A 25,164-nucleotide genomic window follows, 5' to 3' on the forward strand; every position below is an offset into this window, starting at 1 on the left:
CCAGAAGCATTTAACCACTGAACCACAACCCCATCTCTTTTTTATACTTTAGTTAGAGACAGGACCTCAGTGAGTTGCTTAGGGTCTTGCTAAATTGCTGAGGCTGCTTTGTACTCACAATCCTCCTGCCTCAGACTCCCGAGCCTCTGGGATTATAGGTGTGCGCAATCCCACCTGCTTCTCCTTTAGATTACACTCCCCAGAAGCTTCCCAGGAGATGTCCCTGAGATTGGCGTTCCAAGCAAGGGAATGGGATTTGCCCTCTTCAGCAAGACTCAAAGCCAGAAACACCAGGGCAGGCAGCTCTGCCCAGAGCCTCCATGTATCACCATTGGGGCTCTTAGAGGAAGAGTTGTCCTCTTGAGAGCCATCACGGGGGCTGCCCCACCTGAGTGGTGTCACTAGCTCCACTGTAGCATGGTGCCAGCTTTCCAAATGCCCCTTAGAGAAACCAGTTCCCTGGCTGAGAAGTCCTGAGCTGAAGAGAAACCTTCCTAAATTAGCAGCACAGAAGCTACCAGAGAACAACCCCAGGGTCCCTATCAACTTATGGAGAAGGAAGTCCCTTGGTCTGAGCAGAGCTAAGCCTGGGGTGACCAGCGTAGCTTGTCCCAGTCTGCCCAGCACTGTTCCAGTCTTAGCTCTGAACCCCAGACCCAGACAAACTGGAAGAGTTGGTCACCCCGGCTCAGCCAGGTGGCTCATGCCTGTGGCAGAGGGTGAGGCAGAAAAGAAAAGCTGCTTCCTCCAAGATGGAGGCTTCTGGGGAGAAGAGGGGCCGAGAGGAGTTCATGAGGGCGTTGTTTTCTGTCCTATCCCCAGACGCGCCAGCCTCCTCCTCAGGGTCTATGGGGCCTTAGAAACCTCTAGATGTATGGGAGGCATCTGTGGGGAGCACCTTTTGCTCAGCTTCTTCATGAGAAAGCAGTGCTGAGCCAGCTACCATGGGCCCAGCCAGCGGCCACACCCAGTATCAGTCACCAGGAGGAATCCTAGTGACTCAGGAGGCTAAGCAGGAGGATCACAAGTTCAAGGTCAGCCTCAGCAATTTAGCATGACCCTGTCTCAAAATAAAAATAAAAAGGGCTAGGGGTGTAGCTTAATAGTAAAGGGCACCTGGGTTCAATCTCCAGTTCCAAAGATACATACATAAACAATGGAAAATAAACTTCATTTCATTTTTTTGGAATTTTTGCAAACTCTAGGGAACTAACAACTTAAATATTTCAGATGGGCCCCAGACATCGGGCTGGTTTAAGTATACAAGCCAGAGCAGGAGGAAAGTGATTCCGTGATGCACAGCTTCACCACATTCCTGGGACTCTCTGCTGGGTGTAAGAAAAGCCACTGAATTCACTAGAACTGCCAAAGCAGAGCAGCACAGGTCCAGGGCTGGAAGGCCAGGATCAAGCTGTCCACAGAGTTGCTTTCCTGAGGCCTCTCTCCTTGCTTTGCAGATGAGCATCTTCTTCCTGAGTCTTCACGTGGTCCTTCCTCTGTACACAAAGACCTAACCCCCTCTCCTTGGAGCTCACCCATCATACGGGATAGGGCCCACTCGACTGATCTCACCTTAAGTGAGATTTCAGGGCCCACTGATGGCTGTCTCCACCTGCTGCTCTTAGCTATGGGTGGACTCCTGTGTATTGGGGACAACTTCTCAAGGTCACAAAACAGCAGCACTGAAACTTTAGCGGAAAGATTAATCAGTATTATTATGAGAATTTTTTTTTTTTTTTTTTTTTTTTGGTTCCAGGGATTGAACCCAGGGGTGGTTAACCACTGAGTCACATGCCCAGCTCTTTTTTTATATTTTATTTAGAGACAGGGTCTTCTTAAGTTGCTTAGGGCCTCACTAAGTTGCTGAGGCTAGCTTTGAACTTGCATTCCTCCTGCCTCAGACTCCCAAGTCACAGGGATTACAGTCATGCGCCACTGTGCCTGGTCTTAGGAGAACAATTTTAACTTGGTGAACTTGGGGAAGGATCTTAAACCCGGTGCGTTCAGTAAGAAGAAGCTCCCGAGAGGAAATCCTGTACTGCAAGCCTCACCCTGCAGTTATTCTTCCCTGATGCCCCTCCCTGGCCAATACTGGCCTCCCCATGTGGCTGGAGGGGCTCCCAACCCAACCCTAGAGACACAGAGGAAGGCCCCCAGCTCTTGAGAGCTGTACTCACAGGCAGACCTACAAAATAGGGGACCCAGGAGACAGCAAAGGGCAAGAATAGACATGAACAGTGGTTAGTTCAAAGCCAAATGCCCCCTGGCCCTACCTTCCACAGTGAGATCACTTCACCTTCGTTTTCCCACAGGTGAGCCAACAACTACCCATATTAGGTAAACGATAACAGTGAATATTAGAATTCAATCTAATTGAATATAAGGACCAAAAACAAATTGATGGTGGTTTGAACAAAATGTAACTCTCTCGCACATAAAGGAAATGGAGAGATAAGCATCCCAAGACTGATACAGTGTTTCTACAAGATTGTCAGGGACAATCTTTCCCTTTCCCTTCATAGTTGGCTTTTCCTAGGTTGTGATAATCATCCTCAAGGTCCAAGGTGGGTGCTCAGCTTCAGCCATTGCAAATATGTTTCTCTCAGGAGCAATGGAAAAAGAATACTTCCCAGGAGCTTCTCATCCTTCTATTTACATGCCATTGGTCCAAATGACATCATATACTCATCTCAAGGAAAATAGGAATATATTATTTTCGTTGGGTGACAATATGTCTAAGAAGGAGATAACAAATGGTGGGAAATGCTAAGCCCTCTTGTCTACAGATCATCAGTCAGGTGCTGTCCCCCAGAACAGAACAGCAAAACCAAGCTGAGACATGAACACTTCACAGCTACCAAGTGACTCACCAGGCAGGTGACTCATTCCTGCCCACCAGCCTGTCAGCAAAATTGTGTTTCTACATGTCGTAGACTTTGCCGATCACTAAAAATACCACTCTGATTAGTCAATCTGCACATGCAAAGAATCTGGTGAGCATTTTGTCTGTTTTCAAATTATACATTTCATATAAAAATTAATCTGTGTCAAACACTGAAGGTAAATACACTTAAATATTAATCTGAAAGTTTAGAGAGATTATTTCTGGGTAGTAGAATCACAGAACATTTTTCTTTTATTTAGTTTTTTTGTTTGTTTTTTCTTTTCTAGAAATAATATTCCTTCAATGTATACACATGGGTTCTACACTTAGGTAACACAATGATTTCCTTACAAGAGTGAACACTTCCAGCCCTGAAATATGATTCTTGAAATACTTCTTTACCCCTGCTCTATTTCCTTTCAAACCACATTTCTTCAGTTAAATACAGTGCAATAATGAAATCATGACCTTTCTTAATATTTCCAAACTCTGCCTTGTGGTTTAAACAAAACCTGAAAATAGATGTAACCCACAAACTACATTTCTGAAGATCAGCCATCAAGTTCTGACCTGCTGTTGCAATTATATGTAAATCAGAGGAAGGAGAAAGTTTTACAACTCAGACTTTGTAAGGAAAAAGGAATGTTCTTCTTCCCAGAAATTGCTTGGGAGGTATTCCCCTTCTTCTTCTTCTTCTTCTTCTTTTTTTTTTTTTTGTACTGGGAATTAAACCAAGGAGTGTCCTGCCACTGAGTTACATCCCCAGCCCTTTTATTTTTTATTTGAAACTGAGTCTCACTAAGTAACTGAGGCTAGCCTCAAACAAGCAATTCTCCTGCCTCAGTCTCCTGAGTTACTGGGATTACAGACATGTACCACCGTACCCAGAAACGTTATGCTGATTATTTTTGTTTTGCAGTGCTGGGTGGAACCTAGGGCCACATGCATGTTACTCTACCACTCTACCACTACTCTATCCCTGGCCCCTGCATTTTTCACTTTATATCTTCCAGTGAATTCTTTACAGCCGAAAGTAAACCCAAGCTGGGCATGGTGATGCACACCTGTAATCCCAGCAACTTGGGAGTCTAAGGCAGGAGGATCAAAAGTTCCAGGACAGCCTCAGCCATTTAGTGAGGCCCTAAGCAACTTAGCAAGGCCCTGTGTGGCTTGGTAGTAGCTCCCCTGGGTTTAATCCTTATAACAAAAAATAAAATAAAATAAAAAGATAAAGAAAAGAAAGTGAAGCCAACAGCTTTGGAAAGAGCTGAGTCTCAAGGTGTTGATCCTCTACAATCCCCATCACCATCCAACCCTCCACTGGCCAGGCAGGGGCTCCAGAAGGGGCAGTGGCCAGCACTGGTCCAATCTGCTGCAGCCCTCAAAGGCATGAGGACCTGGCTTCTGGAGGCAGCTTGCTAATTCCCCCACCACCCTGAGCTGCTTTTTCTCCAGAAAAGACAATTACTGAAAGACAATTACTCTTGATTTTTCCTCTTGCGCTTATTGTTGCTACCCTAGAGCCAAAAGACTGACAACCAATTTAAACACACCAACCCTGCTAGAGGAACACCCAAAGGTCCCTGAGATAAAAGCACTAACTCCCCACACAAAACGAAGCCCCACTATGTCTACTAAAGGGTGGGGGGCAGATCAAATGAGTCTAGACTGGACTGAGGGCTCAGTCACTATCCCAATGAGGGCTCAGTCACCTATCCCAATGGCACGGGTAGAATCTAATCCAGAGCTGCCACAGATGACCCAAGAAAGATGGCAAATCCCACAACCCACTCAGTAACACCCTTCCCCAGTGTAGACACACATGCCTCAGGAGGAAAGCAGAACTTTCATGATCAGCAAAAGCACCTCATGTTCAAAGACAAGGAAAGGTCACTCAGGGCCCCACCTATTCCTCCCTTCTTGTTCTCATTCTAAATAACATGTGCTTTCTTATCTTATTTTCTGTTTGTAATTTTTTTTTCAATAAAGAGAGCTTCAGATTCCATAAGCTCCAAGCTCCACACATCCTGGATTCTCCCCAAGTAAAATGAGGACTCATACATGCTTACAGCTCCTTTTTCTTTTTTCTGTTAAATTGTGGCTTAAAACGCATAACAAAAAATTCACCAGTTCGGTGACATTATTCACATTGTCCTACAAACATCTTCAACACCCACATCTGCAACACTGTCACCTGGCAAAACTGAAACCTGTTACATAGTAACTCTCCGTTCTCCATTCTCCCAGCCCCTGGAAACTGCCGTTTTAGTCTCCTTTCTGTGGCTATGAATTTGACCTCTCTAGATCCCTCCTGGGAGTGGCACTGTACAATCTCTGTCCTTTTACAGCTGGTTAGCTCTCAAGGTCACCCACAGTGTACACATGTCCACATTTCCTTCCTTTTTAAGGCTGAACGGTATTCGTTGGTATGTACATGCCACATCTTGTTTATCCATCCATCCATCCATTTGGTTCGTACAACTTTTTTTAAGATAAATGCATGCAGCCATGTGAAAGGCCATGTCCTGCAGGAGGTGCCCATGGTCCCTCCTCAGTCACATCCTCATGAGGCCTGAGCTCAGTGAGGAGCATTATCATTTCACCGCCAGCCTGGGAATCATTTCCCCTAACAATTAATTCATTCTGCATTTCCTCCCGTGGGCATCCCACTTCTTCTTTTGTCCGTGTGTGTGTGTGTGTGTGTATGTATGTGTGTGTGTGTATATATATATATATATATATATATATATATATATATATATATATATATATATTGTTGATGGACCTTTATTTTATTTATTTATACGCGGTGCTGAGAATCAAACCCGGTGCCTCAACATGCCAGGCAAGGGCGCTACCCTGAGCCCCAGCCCCAGCCCTCTTCCTTTGTCTTTGACCTATGCTGATAATCTCCAATCACACAACATGTATGTATTGAAAGACATTATTCCCTTTCACTTTTACTATTTTTTAGCACCTTCAGTGTCCTGGGTGTAATATTCTAACTGGAGGAAAATAACGGATGAGCGAGCTTAGATAACTTCGAGTTCCAGACCCACCAATTCTAATAGGGCGGAATCCGTTCCTTGATGAGGTAAAGAAGGCGCTGCTGATGGAATTCAGTTAAGGGAAGGATTCTTTGGGTATAAATGAGGCAAGGAAGACTACCCGAAAGTAGCATTTAACTTGGGCATTTAAAAAGACATTTGCTGGGTGAAAGAAGTCAAGGGGGTTCCACTCAGGAGAAAGCAGGTTCTCTGGTGGCCAGAGTGGCAAGGGATAGGGGCCAGCCTGTGAATGAAGTTTACTAAAGAATTAGGACATTTGCTGGGCACAGTGGCCCATGCCTATAATCCCCGTGGCTCGGGAGGCTGAGCCAGGAGGATTGCAAGTTCAAAGCCAGCCTCAGCAAAGCAAGACTCTAAGCAACACAGTGAGACCCTGTCTCTAAGTAAAATACAACATAGGGCTGGGACGTGGCTCAGTGGTCAAGTGCCTGTGAGTTCAATCCCAGGAACCCACTTTCAGGGGGAAAAAAAAAAGAATTCAGACATTTTCCAGGGGCCACTGGAGAAGCCACAAAAATCTCTAAACTGTTGTGGTGGGAGGCATTATGACAAAGTCTGTGTTTGGTAAAGACCCTCCTTTATCCAATCCTGTCAACAAGGGGTAATTAGCCCAAGGAGAAACTGGAAGGAAGAACCAGGGCAGGAGAAAAGGGGAGAATTTGACCAAAAGACAATGTTTTCCTCTGTTGGTAAAGATGAGAATTTACAATTGGAGCAGATTTAATTATGAGAAAAAAAATTACACTTCTGTGCTTCTGCATTTTAAAACAGTTACTCTTGCGTACATGTATGAATGCGATGTTTTACAAGAAAATGGTAATGTTAGCAAGGAGATTAAGATAGAGATTAATCTTCTCTATGTCCTCTATTTTCCAATCGTTCTGTACTCTGATGCATTTCTTTTTATTAATAGGAAAACAATATTTTAAAAGGAAAACACAAGTGTCCATCTCATGCCTGGCTCTTGGATGTGTCAGATTGCATCATCTGACTGTGTGGTAGCTGGAAAGAGGAACAAAATGTAAAGTTTCCTTCAGTGACATGGAGCATGGAGTCGGTGGGTTCTTTGCCTCATGAATTCAAAGAATGGGATTCACACACAGAAGAGGCTGAAAGCAAAGTATAGGAATTAATTAAAGCAAAGAGAAGCAAAGCTCCCGTGGATGGGAGGGGGCCAAGAGGCCATTGTCTAGGGGTTTGTATGGATCTGCAGGTCTCAGGAAGTCAGCCCACAGCCCAACCCTGGGTAAGACACTCCACGTCCATTCATGCGGCCTTCAGTCCAATAAAAATAATCATCAGGTATTTTTCCCTCTTTGGAGAGGCCGTGGATCCCAGGTCACCCACGTCCTGATTTTCCATGGACTCCACATCACATATGTCCTGATTTGAAAATAACCTTTTTGCAAGTTTCTCAGCAAAAACCTGCAGCTGCTGTTTGCTGTGCTCTGCGCTCAGGAAGTTCGCCTGGGGCCTGTTTCCCTATCTGCCTGGACTTATCTCTTCCTCCTGACCACACTTCAAAAGCCAGGTCCCTGACTGGGGGTGCAGTTCAGCGGCAGAGCACTGGATCAGCACCAGTGGAACCCGGGGTTCCACCCCCAGCACTTGGAAGGAAGGAGGTGGTACAGGAAAGCGGCAGCTGAAATGCCAAACCTCGGTGCAGACTCAAAAACCTACCCAAGAGAACTTTATTATAAGTCAACGTAAAATAAGAGCAAAGTGAGGCCTGAGCAGGGAACTCTCAAGAGAGAGAGCAGGTGGTCTCCAGGCAGAGAACGACAGAGAGGACCGTGGCCTTCTTGGAATTCATGACTGCTCCCTGTGTACCAGGACAGCTGGGGACCACCTTCTGAACTCTTTGCAATCAGGTGTTCAACTCCTCCTTCACGTCAGGCGGTGGCGTTTATGACCTTAGTTGCCTCTTCGGAACTGTCATGGTGGCCATCCGATTTAGAGGGGGGCTTCATCTGCAAGTCGACCCATGTCCAGGTGGGCCCTGGGGTCAGTAGCTGGTCAGAAGTTACCTTAGTGCACCTGCTGCTAAAGGACTCTTCCTTCTCAGACAGACGGAGACACCAATAGCCATCACTCCTAGTGTCATACCAACCTCAATGGACCCTGTCAAGAGTTAGTCCCATCCACCCCACCTTTTTTTTTTTAAATTTTTTGTAGATGGACAGCATGCCTTTATTTTATTTGTTTACTTTTATGGGGCGCCGAGGATGGAACCCAGTGCCTCACAGGGGCTAGGCGCGCTTTCTCTGCCTGAGCCACAACCCCAGCCCTCATTCTCTCCTTTTGACATATTTTCCCCTTAGCTCCTTTACTTTATTCATTTTCTACAAATAAATTCATGTGAGAAATGGAAGGGGAAAGAATACATAGACAAAAAAAATGTATAACTCAGAGAGTCTGTGTGTGTGTGTCTATAGTCAAAAGTCAGGGAGCTCAACAATGCATAGGAGGGGATCAGAGAGAAGGAACAGCTTGGTGATTTGGTTGCTCAAAGAAATGGTGGGATCTGAAGAGGTCTATCTTTGAAGGGTAGAAAAAGTGAAGATATTCCAAGCTGTGAGAACAGTATGACCCAACTGGATAGCACTGGCACATTTGGCCAAGGGTGAGGAGACCTGGAGACTTGGAACCAAGAATTCCTGTGGGAAACCAGGCTGAAAACACGGCGGTGAGAACCCGAGGGCTTTAGGGGAGGCTGGATGGTTGTAATAGTTCTGATGCAAGAAACACAGACTTCCCAAGATCCGTTTGAGAGTGGGCAGGGGACATGCCAGGCAGGAGATGGGGCTGGGGAGCCGCTTCCTGATTGCCACACAAGATCTGGCTCAGCGTCTGTTGCCAAAGCTGGGTTTTCTCTGGTTCCTTCTAAACTTGCTCTTCCATCATTTAAAAATAAACTAGAGGCTGGGAGTGTAGCTCAGTGGTACAGTGCTTGCCAAGCATGTGTGAATCCCCAACTCTATCCCCAACATCACAAAAAACATTAGAAATAAAAATAAAACACCTTTATTGAGATTTAATTTATATATCACACAATTTACTCAGAGTGTAGAATTCATTGTTTTTAGGATATTTTCATGGTTGTTATAAACATCACCAAAATTTAATCCTAAGAAACCACTAATCTACTTTCTGTCTCTATAGATTTTCCTATTCTGAACATTTCTTATAAATAAATCATTCAATATGTGATCTTTTGTGTCTGATTTCCTCCACTTAGCATAATATTTCCAAGGCTTATCTATTTAATATAATGTATAGGAACTTCATCCTTTTTATGGCTTAATAATATTCCATGGTTCAGACATACCACATTTTGCTTATACATTCATTAGTTGGTGGACAAGGGTTTTTTTTCCTACTTTTGCACTATCACAAATAATGCTGTACAAGTTTTTGTGTGAGTATAGATTTTCATTTCCCATGGGTCTCTACCTTGAAGTGGAGGTGCTGGATTGCACTTGCTATCTATATTATACTCCGTATTTCTGACCTATGTCTTTGCACTCTCTGATGAATCTTACTATTTGTTCATTCATTTTTTAACCAGGCTTATATTTCTCATCCAATATAACTCTGAATTTCATCCAGCCAGCAGAGTCTCCACCATAACTTAAGTCAGCTTCTCTTGTGAGTTTCAAAGCCAAGAAGGAAGGAGGTGGTGGGCCAGAGCCATCTGCTCTGCCCAGGAAAGCAGATTGGTCACAGAGAGAGTCACAGCAGCCCACGCTCAGGCTGCCCTGTGCCTCCTACACTTACTTGTTAAAGGAAACCAAATGTCTGTCAACCTCCCCTCGAGTCTGTCTCTAGCACAGCGGATTTCAGCTCCATCCCAGGTCCTCTGCTAGAACTCTCTCCTGCTGCTGATGGAGACACGTTTTCCTGAAGGAGGGATCTCAGAATCTTAGAACAGGAAACAATCAAACCCTATCTCAAAATAAAGCAGACTGGGGCTGGGGATGTGGCTCAAGCGGTAGCGCGCTCGCCCGGCATGCGTGCGGCCCGGGTTCGATCCTCAGCACCACATACCAACAAAGATGTTGTGTCCGCCGAGAATTGAAAAATAAATATTTAAAAAATTCTAAAAAATAAAAATAAAAAAAAATAAAGCAGACTGGGATGCAACTACTCAGTGGCAGAGCACCCCTGGGTTCAGTCCCCAGTATTGGGGGAGCAGGTAGAATCAACAGGAGAGAAAAAAAAGCAAACCCTTGCAACCCTCGGTCACAGCGATGTGGTTTGGAGAAAAACAAACAAATTGTTTAAATACAGCCACTGCTGAGGTAAGAGAGAGGTCGGAGTCACTTGCACCTCGTATCTTCAGATCCTAGGACACCTCATCCCCGGGAGCCAATGCGAAGACAAGGTAATGAACAGCACTAAAAAATGTGGGTTGCCCAGAGCCAGCTAATTGACCTGTGATCGATACCAACAGCCATCAGCGTGCAGTTAAGCAATAGCAAATGATTGACCCGCGCCAAGGACTCAACAACGGAGGGAGGAAGATTTATACCTCAATATTGTTCTAACAATATTTCAACCTCCCTGCCAGCCCTGTGAGATTACGGATAGATTCTGCTAAGAGTAATAACCTGACTCCCAGAATCCTACATGTATGGGAAATAGCAGGCTAGGGGAGCAGATATACTGAGATCGGGGTGTTATAAAGCCTGAGCCAGGAAAGAGATTGATGTCACCGTGTTAGAGAGCAACACACTCCGCAGAGTGCAGGATGGGCTGTCTCCCTGTTACTGGGAGCTTGTAACCTACCAAGAAACATAAGAGGTAACTTGACGTTACAAGCTTCGAGCCACCTGCCCTAAGAAAGTGAGGATTTAACTCTTTGGTACAAAAGGATCATTCAAACTGCCTGACTACTCATCAGGAAGGAGTTCTGTGACACTCCAAAGAGACAGAGACCTCTCGTTTCTGAGGAACCAGGGCATCTTTTAGAGAAGCCATTGGAAATGGCTATTTTAAATTTTTCTCAAAAAAGTGATCTTTGTAGGAAATGGACATAGGCATGGGGTTTCTGGCAGAAAAATGTGTTTGGTCTCTGCCTTGGAGAAGACCCCCGGCAAGAAGCATGTCTCTCCCAACATTTCTTATAAGTTTTTTTTGTTTGTTGGTTGGTTTGGTTTGGTTTGGTTCGGGTACCAGAGATTGAACCCCAGGGCGCTCACAGCCCCAGCCCTTTTTTTTTTTTTTTAATTTAGAGACAGGGTCTCACCAAGTTGCTTAGGGTCTCGCTAAGTTGCTGGGGCTAGCTGTGAACTCGAGATCCTCCTGCCTCAGCCTCCCAAGCCGCTAGGATTACAGGTGTGCACCGCTGTGCCCCTGCCTCTCCCACTCTCCCAGCCTTTCTCAACCATGACCCTCGTCCCTGCTAAGAGCAACTGTGTCATTCTTGTATTTTTTAAAATGTATACATATATTTTATATTTATATATTAAGCTTATATTATATTATATTATATATCTCTCAGCTTCACGCTAACCATGTGCCCTACCACTGGGCTGCACTCCAGACCAGAGGCATTCCTTTCCGCTGCCCGACGTCTGGCATGCTCCTCACACTCTCGGACATCCACGCCTCTGTCTCAGTGGCCCAGTGCCTTCTGCCTTCTGTGCTCAGAAGAGCAGACACCTAGATGGGCCCTCCCTCCATTTACCCAGACATACTCCAGCTCCTCCCTCCCAAACCCAGTCTGTTCAGCTGAGGTCCTGATACCTTGGTCCAGCCTCAGGTGGCCTCCCTTCCGTGGTCCCTAAGCCTTTGTCAAAGCCCGGGGCAGCCTGCATCGCGGCTCTGCAGTCCCCCACGCCGCGTGTCATTTTGCTCGGTCTCCCGATGCCCTGGCCAGCTCCAATTCACCTCCTCCCACTGAGTCTCAAAATCTGACCACCTGGACACGCCCACCCATGGTCTCTTCCTTCAGCCAGGCACTGTCCCTGCCCATGGTCCCAGCTCCCTCCCCCGCCCTCCTGGCTGGCCAAGCAGAGATTGATCAGGTCACCAGGGTGCACCTGGGTACTAGGTATTCGGGAATACCAAGTACACTGCGAGGCCGCCTCTGACCTTGTACCTGGACCTCAAGGTGCTTCACCTGGACTGCCCTGCCCCCTTCCTTCCTGGCCAGCACAAGACCAAGAGCATTGAAAAGAGACAAAAGAGAGAAAAGAGACGTGTTATCCAAACAGACCAATAAAGTGCACACAGGGATATCCAGAGACTCGGAGACTTGGCTCACAAGGTTATAGAGGGAAGTCCCACAGTCTGGTCCATGAAAGCCAAAGGCATGGTTTCAATCCAAACCCAAAGTCCTAAGAACCCAGAGCATCGCGTATGAGGGCCAGAGGAGACGGTGTGCCAGCCCAGGCCGACCTCAGCTCTGCCCTTCCTCCACCTTCGCCCTCCAGAGACTGGACGCATTGGTAAGGGCCAACCTCAAATTCTAGTCTCTTCTAGAAACACCATCACAGAAATACCCAGAAATATTCTGCTAACAGCTGTCTGACCATTCCTTAGCCAAGTCAAGTTGACAAATAAAAGGAGGCAGGAAGGGAGGGAAAGAGGGACCTCGGATGTTTGAAATTCCATGATAACCCATCGTACTCACCAACAGACTTCAATCAATCAAACTAGAAAAGCCTTAAAGAGGCCTCCTTTTTTTCTTGTTACTGGGGATTGAGCCTAGAACTGCTTAGCCACATCCCCAGCCTTTTTTTTTTTTTTTTTTTTGAGACAGGGTCTTACTAAGTTGCTTAGGGCCTCGCTGAGTTACTGAGGCTGCCTATGAACTTGTGATCCTCCTGCCTCAGCCTCCAGAGGTGTTGGGATTACAGGCACACACCACCATGCCCTGCAAAAGTTTCCCTTTTAATAACAAATTTCCAATAAGAGAGCCTTGCATTTACTTGAGTTCTACTTACACTCAAATTCCTTTCAGCAGCCAAGGTTGAAGGCCCCGCAGGACCTCAGCTTCAGGGTGAGAAGTAGTAAATTATGCTACTTGGACATTTAATGAAAATAAACATTTCATCAATGAGAAAGCAATTCGCCTACCTGTAATAAAATCTTTTTTTTTCAGCCTGATAGATAAAGATCCTAAATAATTTTATATACTTTGGCTGCACCTTAATGTCTGTTTATGAAAAATAATAAGCATCTCTATATTATATGAATTACATTTCTCCTTTTATAATTAATGATTTATGCTACAGATAATGTATTTGTGCTGGGCTCCCGTAATACCAGTTACTCAGGAGGCTGAGGCAGGAGGATTGCAAGTTCAAGGCCAGCCTGGGCAATTTAGTGAGGTCCTTTCTAAAAATGAAAAGATAAAACAGGGCTAGGGTATATAGCTCCGTGGTAGAGGTTTGCCTTGCATTGTGTGAGGCATGCATTTGTATATGTAGAGGTGTTGTGAGTGTTATTTTTACATTTTATTTCATGTATTAGCTTATATTAAACATTGTTCTGAAACTTGCTCAACCTGAAATCAGAAACACCCCCCAATCCGTATCATCTAGTGTTACCTCAGTGACCCTAGCTGATGTAGGATTATCACTGTGTGATAAAGTGCAACTCTTTCCCAATTTGGCAGTTTCCAAGTTTTCATTAATGCAAACAGTGCAACAGATATCCCTGACATTACACATACTGGTTGCTGATTTGGTGTATATGTACGTGACAGTTTTTTGGTTTTTGTCTGTTTGCTTTTGGTACTGGGGGTAAAACCCTGGGATTCTTCACCACTGAGCAACATCCCCAGTGCTTTCCATTTTATCTTCAGGCGGGGTCTCACTATGTTGCCAAGGCTGGCCCTGAGTCCCTGGGATTACAGGTATGAACCACTATACCCGGGTTACGTGACAGGTTTTTTTGTTTTTTATTTGCGGAGGGGGTATCAGGGATTAAACTCAGATGCACTCGACCACTGAGCCATATTCCTAGCTTATTTCATATTTTATTTAGAAACAGGGTCTCAATGAGTTGCTTAGTGCCTCACAGTTGCTAAGGCTGGCTTTGAACTAGAGATCCTCCCACCTCAGCCTCTGGATCCACTGGGGCAGGTGTGCACCACTGGCAGGCTGCATGACAGTTTTTGATAGATATTGCCAAATTGCTTTCCCTAAGATAGCAACCAACCAGGGCTGGAGATGTAGTTCACTGGTAGAGCACTTACCTAGAATGTGTAAGGCCCTGGGTTCTATCCTCAGTACCAAAAAAAGACGGGGGGGCCAGGATGAGTTAACTATGAATAATGCTTCCATCAATTGAATATGAAAGTATATTTTTTGTGTTCTCCTATCTGTAAGTGAATGACCAGGCTCTCATCTTCTTACCTGTAAGCAGAGAAGCCATGTTTAGGCCACCTAACACAAAAGGCACAATGTCAAATGTTTTAAGAGCAGAAGATTTAGTTTATAAATACAAAGGTCTCTATCTTCCATGAATAGTACTGTGTATATTGCATAATCGATTGTATTTAAATAAAGCTAATGGTGAAGATAGTGTTAAAGACGGAGAACGGCTGGCCCCTAAATCAATGTGTTACAGAGCTGTCCATAAGATCGTTTAAACCATCTTGGTATTCCGATTAGTGACGTGTGAATTGTTTCGAAATACTCTCAATGACCTTTCAAACTGTACTTAGTTCCTTTTCTTTTTTCATCAGAATCTCATCAGGTTTTTGGTTTTTTTTTTCCTCCCAGTGAAGTATTCAAACTACATGAATGGATACATTTTACCTCATCTCAAAACTTCCTCTATTTACTGAAAACATAACCTAATAATTTGTATTAATACATAATTTATGAATTACGTGTTAATTTTTCATGCCCCATTGTTTGTAAAACTTTTAGTAATCTTTCAAATAGTAGAAATCAAAACAGAAAGGACTCTCATAAAGTCCTTTTCTCAAGTCAGTTGGATATTAAATGAACAATAACTTTAAAATGGCATTGAACAGCCCAGCAACATGGTGCATGCCTGTAATCCCAGCAGCTAGGGAGGCTGAGACAGGAGGATCTTGAGTTCAGAGCCAGCCTCAGCAATTTAGCGAGGCACTAAACAACTCAGTGAGACCCTGTCTCTAAATAAAATACAAAATAGGGCTGGGGGGAGGGGGGATAGTAGAGGATAGGAAAGATAGCAGAATAAAAAAAAGAAAAGAAAATAGGGCTGGGAGTGTGGCTCAGTGGTTGAGTGCCCCTGAGTTCAACCCCCAGTACCAAAAAAAAGGCATTGAAAAGGAACGTATATTCTGTAAAACAGTAAATTTTAAAAGTTTTTAAATAATTTGCTAAAATGGTGACAAGAGCATAGTTGAGGAATCCTTTTTTTTTTTTTTGTACTGAGTGTCAAACCCAGAGGCACTTAACCACTGAGCCACATCCCCAGCCCCCCTTTTCATTTTTGAGAAAGGGTCTCACTATGTTGCTGAGGCTGGCCTGAGACTTGTGATCCTCCTGCCTCACCCTCCTGAGTTGCTAGAATTATAGACATGTGCCACTAGGAATCTATTTTAAACTGGTGTTGCTGCTTTTCCAAGCCTGGATATCAATAGGGTGACAGATGTCACAGCCAGATCAATCACCCTCACATCCAGTGTCACTGCTTTTTCAGAAGCAGTCCCCTCCCCTGGCCTTTTTTTTTTTTTTTTGCTGCTGGGGATTGAACCCAGGGCCTCTTGCATGTAAGGCAAGCACTCTACCAACTGAGCTACGTCCCAGCCCCAGAAGCAGCTCTTAAAGCTGGCACATGGTACACGATGCCAAGCTGTGTGTTCTACTACTTTTTGAGATTTTGAAATATGCTCAAAACAAAATTATATAGAAAAAAAATTGAGGAATCGTTATTATTTTTATTCTGGAGACTTGCAATCATTTTGAAATTTTTACCAAATACATCCCAGAATTTTTAAAACTAAAGTCAACTTTAGAAAAGTAAGGGAACATCATGTGAATGCACAGAAGGAAGACAGCCAAAGACCACCTGAGGCTGGAGAGGCAGAGAGGCCAGGGCGGCTCCTCCCCCATACACACACACACACTTCCGTGGAAGCAGGACTTCTTGGACTATAGCCTCCAGCGCAGTGAGAGAGGACATCTCTGTTGTTGTAAGCCACCTGGTTTGTGGTCCTTTGTTACGGCAGCCCAGAAAACAAATATGGAAATCATTACGACATCAAGATTGGGATTGAGGGACTAGTATTTATGGAGAACCTATGATGAGCCAGGTGCAGTGACACACACCTGTAATCCTAGCTGCTCAGGAGCCTGAGGCAGGAGGATCGCAAGTTCAAGTCCAGCCTCAGCAACTCAGCAAGATCCCATCTCAAAATAAAAAATAAAAAGGGTTGGGGATATGGCTCAGTGGTAGAGTATCCCTGGGTTCAATTCCCAGCACCATGACAGAAAAAAAGAAAAAGAGAGAGAGAGAGAGAAACTCTGATGTTCAGGCTCCTTGTTAGACACTTTACCTGTTCTATTAAATTCTGCCAACCACGGGAAGAAACACTGCACAGATGAGCAGTGGAAGCTCAGAAGCTGATATGCTAAAGTCCCCTTGGCTGCAAAGGGCTGAGGCCACAGCTCTGCTCCTAAAACCCACGTTTCCAAGGACACAGCATCTGTGGGAGAAGACAGGTTCTGCAGAATCGTGTGAGCTGATATTAAACAACAGTTACCTGGCAACCTTTAAGCAGGTGAACTAGACCTCCATGGTTTCCCTGAAGAGACATTAGCATCTCCTGACCACCAGGTGATGTTGCTTATAGCACTGAATCCTCATAATTCACCTGTTAACCTTCAGGCCCTGTGGGTGAACCCAAAATTAACATCAACGCCGACACTTTAAATAAACCATTGCATCTATTACTGACAGGCCCTTATACTGAAGGTGTCCTGAAGTGAATGATTTCTCTCCAGCAAACACCAAGCTCAGACAATATCCTAACATGACATTTCAGGTGGGGTTTTAAAAGATTTGTTCTAACTTTAATATTGTCCTAAGACTTCAATGACTACTAGCTAGTATATGATCTAGCCAGTTTCCAGGATTTGAAAACCCAGTAAACTATTAGTTTAGAAAGTCAAGATGGTATGTGGTTAAAATTTCTGGGACTGGGGTTGTAGCTCAGTGGAAGAGCACTTGCCTAACCTGTATGAGGCACTGGGTTTGATTCTCGGCACCACATATGAATAAATAAAGGTTCATCAACAACTAAAAAATATTAAAAAAAAAAATCTGGAGCCAGGCACAGTGGCACATATCTGTAATCCCAGCAACTCTGGAGCCTGAGACAGAAAGATGGCAAGTTTAAGGCCAGCTTCAGCAATTCAGGAGAATCCTGTGTCCAAAATAAAAGGGCTGGGGATATATAGCTCGGGGGTAGAGCATCCCCGGATTCAATCCCCTGTATGAAACCAAGAAAAAGAAAAAAGAATTCCCGAGTCATATTGGTTGGTTTCTGATGTGTGCAAAGAAACACGCCGGTTAAGTGGCAGGGGCTGGATTGCAGGTTCCTCCTGCCTCCCCAGCTGGCCTCTTTGAGCAGGGCTCACCTGCGCCACTTGGAGGGGTAGGTTCCCAGCCCACAGTTCAACAGCAGGTATGACCCAGTCACCTGACTCTCTCCCTGCAGCGGGGCCACTATGGAGGAAATAAAGAACAGTGCAGAGCGCTCCTGGGGTGTCAGTCAGCAAGCCGTGGTGGCAACTTGACACGGTGGTGGCCGTGGTTGGAATCTGTGTCTCCAGGAGGAGCAGTTAGCAGCTCACAGAGAACCCTTCTCGGGTGCCCCATTAATTACAGCGCTCCTGGCAACTCAGGCGGCCACAGGAATGCCTCCCTCGAAGAAAGGTCACGGGCTGGGGTTGCCAGTCAGCTGAGCGCAAGGTCTGATTGCCGTTCATGGTTATTTCCCTGATGATCGCTCCCCAGAGGTCGGTCTGGCTCCAACCTAGAATATTTGAGCAGAGTAATTTGCAAGATTTATGGAAAACAATTTTTCAGAAATGTGCTCTCGGTTTGCATTGGGCAAATCCTCTTTCCCTGCTAAGAGCAGGAGCATATGGAGTGGGCAAATGTTTTAATGGGCAGCCTAAAAGTAGCATTTTTCTTCTGCAGTGGATGATTTGCACTTAGGGCTTCCAATCCCATTTTATTTTTTTTTTACTATAGCAAGTGTTCAGTGCAAATTTAAGAGAGAGAGAGAGAGAGAAAGAGAGAGAGAGAGAGAGAGAGAGAGAGAGAGAGAGAGAGACTCCCAGCCCTGGCCCTTGCTATCTCCACAGCTCAGTAATGACTGCATCACTTCTTGAATTCACAGCACACCCCTTGAGCACTCCCATCGTCGGGGAACAAACTCTTATTGAATTTCTCTACCCCAGGATCAGTCTTCTATCTGTCTCTTGTGTTATATAAATTGAACTCATTCCTTTCGAAGATTTAATACAAGAAGATGAAAATGGGCCAAGAGCAGTCTTTCTAGTCTCCAGGAGGAAAGATTAATGGTAGAAAAAAAATCACCTGATGAAAAATTAGTGGGGAGGTAGTACAAGTAAACATGACCTGAGTGAGTGTGTACTGTACACACATTGGACACACTCCCTGTACACACTCACTCAGGTCATGTTTACCTGGACTACGTCCCTGTACTTAGAATGAGTACATTACCTGTACTTAGAGTCATAACAATTACAGTCTTTAGTAATTTCTACTTTTATGACATAAAAGAACAAAATAGACATCATGGAATCAGCCATCTAGCTATATGAATTTAGAATAAAAGCAACACCCTTCATCCATTCAGCCAAATCTAGCCAGGCACAATAGCACAGGCATATAAGTGGCTTGGGAGGCTGAGGCAGGAGGATTGCAAAGTCAGCCTCAGCAAAAGCATGGTGCTAAGCAACTCTGTGAGACCCTAAATAAAATACAAAAATAGGGCTGGGGATGTGGCTCAGTGGTTGAGTAACCCCCTCCCCTGCCTAAAAAAGAAACATTCAGCCACATCCATGTATTAAACAGCCACAGTGGTCTACCCACCTATTTACATATCTATCTCCATATATAACCCACTCTGCTTCATATATATATATGTCAGATGACCTTGCTTTTTCTCTTAACACCTTCTAAATCTCTCTAGCAATGCTCTGTCACTGTATTGAAATTACTCAGTTACATTTTTTGTGTTCTAAATGGGCAGTGGACTGAGGGAACAGGGAGCAGTGACGGATCTTATTCTCCTTTGAATGTTCAGCCCCTGCCCTAGCTGTTGAGTAAATAAATGAAAGAATGTGTTCAATAAAACAATGAGACCTCGCACCACAGCAAAATAAACTCTCTTCTCCTGAGGTCCACCCGGAGCATCAACAGGAAAGAGTGAGCACTTGTCAGGAGTTAAGAAGTTAAAAGACGAAATTTGTTCTTAAAATCTGCTCTTAGATCTGCATTGTGGAGATCAACTGGCAGGCTCCGCTCCACCCTCTGTCCTCCAGGAGAGGTAGAAAATGGAAGCACATGAAATCTGCTTAAAATCATACAACCTTGGAGTCTGAGACATAATTAGAGCCCACATGTGGACATCCCCTGCCCACATGCCTTGAAAAACAGCTCACCAACTATGCAGGAGGGACCTGCAGGCACTCACTTCCGCTCTCAGAGAAGCAGCCTCCATGAGTCTTGTTCTACTCCCCCTCCTCCAGTTTGTCATTTATTTGGCCTGATTAAATGTGCTTCAGGTTGGGCATAGTGGCACACACCTGTAAACCCAATGATTTTGGGAGGTTGAGGCAGGAGGACCAAAAATTCAAGGTCAGGCTGCACAACTAAGAGAGGCCCTACACAACTTCGAGAGACCCTGTCTGGAAATTAAAAAAATAAAAAGGGCTGGGGATATAGCTAAGTTGTTAAACACCCCTGGGTTCAATCTCTGGTACCAAAAGAAAAAGAAATGAAAGGAGGGGGGGGGGAAATCTGCTTCAGGCTTTCTGCAATCCCCACCAACAAAGTAAACATTACTTTCCCGGGAAAACCTTTCCTTATTATTCTCTCACTCCTGAGCCAGAACAGATCCAGCTTTCTATACTAGCAGGATACCTAGTACTTCTCCTTCCTTCTCACACCTTGAAGTTACATTATTTTTGTGACTGTTTAATTAACATCATTTTGATGTCTCTTCCATTAGATTAAGAGGCCACACATCACATTTCTAGATATAAGAGCTATTCTGAAAGTGTATCACACCAACCCAGGAATAGAAATGGGAACCATGTATTCGTTTCTCCGGGCACAGTGGCTCACACCTATTATCCCAGCAGCTCAGGAGGCTGAGGCAGGAGGATCAAAAGTTCAAAGCCAGCCTCAGCAAAAGTGAGGCGCTAAGGAACTCAGTGAGATCCTGTCTCTAAATAAAATACAAAAAAAAAAAAAGGGCTGGGGATGTGCCTTAGTGGTCAAGCGCCCCTGAATTCAATCCCCAGTACAAAAAATATATATATAGATAGATAGATAGATAGATAGATAGATAGATAGATAGATAGATAGATAGATAGATCTATATATATATACACACACATATGCATATATTCATTTGACTCTACCCCACCTGCTGCTGTGGGTCCTTCAAACTCTATTTGAAGACACTCTCGCCCTGCAGGTTCTGGGAGGCCTACTGTAGTCTTCCCTGAGCACCAGGATTCCTCGCACCCCACATTTCCTCCCCATTCAGTGCTGGCTCCTGCTGCAGTGAGCAGCCAGGGCCCCCCTGGGGCGGGCCTGAATCCCTGAATCCCACCTGTCTAATCCCACATGATGGGACAGTTCCAATCACAGACTTCAGTTCTTCTAGTCTTTGTTCTCTGGAGCTCAAGATGGAATCTTTGGAGTTGAAATAATAGTAAAAGGCAAATATCTCTCTCATTTGATCTTCAAGCAAAGGCCTAGATCAACCCTGGGTGCCTGAACTCTTTTTAACCTTGAGAAGAACTCTTTGCCAGAAGCCTCCTTGGTGTCGGTTAGAATTTGGATCTTGAACATTCCCTTCGTGTGTTGAAGACTTAGTCCCAGCTCATGGTGCTATTGAGAGGATATGGAACCTATAGGAAGTGGGGCCTGGTGGGAGGAATACTGGGACCCTGGCCCCTTCTTATCTCTGTTTCCTGGCAGCCATGAGGCAAACAGGCATCCTCAACAACATGATGTACTGTGCTACCACAGACCAGAGCCACAGGGCCGAGTGGCCACGGACTGAAATCTCTAAAACTGTGAACCAAAATAAACCTTGCTGCCTCCTTTTAAGTTGATGGTCTCAGGCAATTTTTGTCACAGTTACAGAAGTCTGATGAATACAATTGCTCATCTAAATGAACCTCTGATGCTGGGCTGTGTAGCTCAGTGGCAAAGCACCTTGCCTAGCATGCCTGAGGTCCTGGGTTCCAACCCCAGCACAGGAAAAAAATGTAAAAATAAATCAACAGCCCCTTGTATGACTCCCCAGTGAGGTCTCCTTGAGACCCCAGTTTGTGCACATTAAAGGGGAACAAAACTTGTAGCCCAATAGGAGAGTGGGGGGAAGGGACCATAGACCTGTATCATCTCTAACTCTCAGGAATGTTATGAAAATTTCAAAACAACAGATTGGTATATGATCCAGCATGGATCATAACACCAACTCAATAAATGTGAATTCCCCATCCTGTGATGGTTTGCCTTTTCTGTTTTTCATGACTGTTCCTTCTCCACTCCTTATGTTCAAAGGTTTTCCATAAAATTAAGATATGTGAGTTCAGTATTGCGAGGCATGGAGAGTGACTTTTATCTACGTTACTATGTAGGTCACAAAGGCTAGTTCGATGAGCTGGGGATATAGCTCAGTTGGTAGGGCTTGCCTCGCGTGCACAACGCCCTGGGTTTGGTCCCCAGCACTACCAAAATAAATAAATAAATAAATCACAACAAAGGCAAGTTCGGCCACAAGCTCTTGGAGTTTGAGGTCTGACCCTACGGTAAATCGAGGTATGCCAAAAATAGCAATTACAAAAATGGTGTCATGATCAGAAAAGAGGCCTATGTACCTAAAGTGTGATGGAGGCATTGAAGAAAATAATTGATGACAGTGAAATTAGCAAAAGGGATGATGCTTGGAGGCCTCCTCCTGATTGGTTGGCGGCAGGAGCTTGAAATCATCATTGGAGATGAACACATTTCTTTCACAACGTCAAAAAATTGGTTCCCTTATTGATGTTAATCAGTCCAAGTGCATATGTACAGGAAAGAAAGGAAAGACAAGGATTAATAAAAGAGAAGTTCTGAGGCCTGTGAAAAAGGCAAGTTGCAGCTGGGCATGGTGGCCCTTGCCTGTAATGCCAGGAGGCTGAGGCAGGAGGATCGTGAGTTCAAAGCCAGCCTCAGCAAGGGTGAGACACCAAGCAACTCAGTGAGACCCTGTTTCTGAAAAGAAATACAAAAAAGGGCTGGGGGTGTGGATCCGTGTTCAAGTACCCCTGAGTTCAATTCCTGATACCCAGAAAAAAAAAATAAAGGAAAAAAAAGGCACTTTGTACTACTTCCCTAGGTTTTTGGCTCCAAAAGAACCCTCCTCTCTGGAGGGGCCTGTCCTCAATCACTTTCTTAGATAAATAAATCTTGCTATGCTTGTTTGCCTTGTCCAAAAAAAAAATGGTACGTGTTTCATTATGTTCTAGCTAGAAAGTTCTACCATGTTCCTGGGATTTTTATCGCATTGTTAAATTCAAAAGAAATTCCGCTCATTAATTAGCTGTTTTATGGATTCATTTCTTCTGATGTGGAGAGACACTACTTTCCCTCACCTGAAAATGTCTTCCAGGGGCTGGGATTGTGGCTCAGCGGTAGAGCACTCGTCTAGCACGGGCGAGGCCCTGGGTTCTATCCTCAGCACCACATAAAAATAAATAAATAAATAAATAAATAAAGGTATTATGTCCAACTATTTCTAAAAAGTAAATATTAAAAAAAGAGAATGTCTTCCAGTTCAACAAGCCTCTCCTACCTAAAAAGGATAGGAAGCTGATATTTATTTATTGCCTGCTAGGTACCCAGGAGACCACAGAATTTGGTGGCTAATGGCATGGCTATTTTACATTTAAATCCAAACTCTTCCACTTAACTAACTGTAATCTTTTCTTTTCTTCTTAGTTGTACTGGATTTGACTCAAGAGTACTCTTTCACTGAGCTCAGCCCTTTTTTTTTTTTTTTTTTTTTGAGACAAGCTTTTGCTAATTGCCCAGACTGGCTTCCATCTGGTGATTTTCCTGCTTCAGCCTCCTTAGTAGCTGGGATTACAGGTGCATGTCACCACCAGGCCAGGTTTAGCTGTATAGCTAGAGCACATAACAAACTCTTGGCGTTGAGATTTGAATCCACAAAATGACGGTGATTGTGCCTATCTTATAGGACTCTGGATATGCAATTGAGTGAATCAGAATAGTGCTTGGTGCATAATAAATGCTCAATAAATGTTAGTGTTTATCACCTCCCAAGTTAGATCTCCCTTAATCCTCAACGGCAACCCTTCTATTTTTCCCTCTAAGGTCCCCTAATGGGAAACCTGAGGTCGGCAGTCCTGCCCCCTAAGCCAGGGCTGGCACCCAGCAGCCTCTTTCCCACCCTGGGTCTTTTCAGCCTTAAGCCCTGAACTTTCCTCCATAGCCGCACATGTTCTGAGAGGCTGGAACAGGTTCTCCCAAACTATGAAAATAATAAACATGAATCGTGAGATGGTTATCAGCTGTGTTCTAAGGCACGGTCCACTTAAACCCACGTTTCTCTAAACTCCAAGTTATTCAAATGAGTTCTAGAGCTACTTTTTTGGTTCCAGAAGAAATTATGGCCAAATTCATGGGGACTGAACAGGGCGGCCGAGAGACAGCCTCTCAAACTAGAAGCAGCATCACGGCATCAGTGAGCAAAAGAGGAAAGGGATTCATGTTCACTGAGGGCCATTATTTTATTTTGTGGAAGCACTTTTCACTTGTGATCTCATTCTCTCGGCAACAGGGTACTGTTTGCCCCACTTTTCAGATGAGGAAGTTAAGGATCAGTCTCTTTTTTGTGGTGCTGGGGATTGAACCCAGGGCCTGGGCACGTGGGGCCAGCACTCTACCAACTGAGCTACATTCCCAGCCCCCAGTTGAGGATCCAACAGGTAAAGTGAGTCCTGCAAAGGTCAGACAGCCAGAGGGTGGCAGAGGCAGCCCAGCCACACAGATCTGCCCTGCCCTGATGTCTCCAAACAGTCTCCAAATTCAGGAATGTTTAGCCTTTCTTCACCACCCCCCTCTCCAACCCTTTACTGGCTCCAGCTGAGGGTCTGAGCACCAAGCTCTGTGTGCTACCTCCTAAGCTCTGGGGACATAACAGAGAACTCTGAATTTCTCTCCTCCTGGGTTCTCCCGTGGGAGTTCATGTGTAATCCACCCATGGCCCTGTTACTAACTTCAACCCCTGAGACTCACGGAAATCTGCTAAGGAAATGTGAGCACGGCTTCCCTTGCAGGCGGCCAAAGAGCAGCCCTTTGACACACTTAGAAGCGTCATCAGAAGCACTTTCTGGTGAAATGACACCCTTCCTGGGGCTGAGGGAACAAATACAAAGTCTCCCTAACAGTTGAAAGCAAATGCCAAGAAAGGGAGCCAGAGAACAAATCAAGCAGATTTGGTCTTTTTTTTTTTTAATTGAAGTTTTTATTTTGAGATAATTGTGGGTTTATAAAAAAAAAAAAAAAAACAACTCCTGTGTACCTTTTACCCAGTCTTCCCCCGTGGTAATTTCTTGTAAAACTATATCACAATAGCATGACCAGGGTGTTGACAATGCTATGGTCAGGATACAGAACAGCTTTGTCACTCTGGGCATGGACATGCCCACCTGGAATCGCGCCTTGGGAGCCCCAGGCTAGTCCTTTGTAGGATATAGATTTTCAAATATTTTCTCCATGATTTCCTCTCACTCTCTCTTTCTCTCTCCCCTACCCTCTCTCATTTGTACTAGAGATTGAACCCAGGGTCTTTTTCCCAGTGAGCTATCTTTTCTAGCACTTTTGATTTTGAAACAGGGTCTCACTAAGTTGTCCAAGCTGGCTTAGAAAGTTGTGATTCTCCACCTGTCTGGGATTATAGGTGTGCACCACTACACTCAGCTC

General features: G+C 44.7%; 1 long non-coding RNA gene and 1 other non-coding gene across 4 annotated transcripts in view; both read right to left on the reverse strand.

The window, feature by feature from the left end:
- LOC107136767 overlaps nt 1-9,916 on the reverse strand; it is a 30,297-nt gene extending 20,381 nt beyond the window's left edge. For 2 of the 3 annotated variants that reach the window (XR_007350849.1, XR_001502761.2), the window contains exon 1: nt 9,730-9,916. This is a non-coding gene — a long non-coding RNA (uncharacterized LOC107136767). Of the gene's footprint in view, nt 1-1,572; nt 1,689-9,729 lie in introns of all 3 variants that reach the window. The other variant, XR_001502760.2, reaches the window with a different exon arrangement.
- Nucleotides 9,917-15,636: 5,720 nt separating this feature from the next.
- On the reverse strand, nt 15,637-15,708 carry Trnav-uac. The gene has a single exon. It is a non-coding gene; the product is annotated as a tRNA-Val (tRNA).
- Between the last annotated feature and the right edge of the window lie 9,456 nt (nt 15,709-25,164).

Source organism: Marmota marmota, unplaced genomic scaffold (genome assembly GCF_001458135.2).
Source record: "Marmota marmota marmota unplaced genomic scaffold, marMar, whole genome shotgun sequence".
NCBI lineage: Eukaryota > Metazoa > Chordata > Mammalia > Rodentia > Sciuridae > Marmota > Marmota marmota.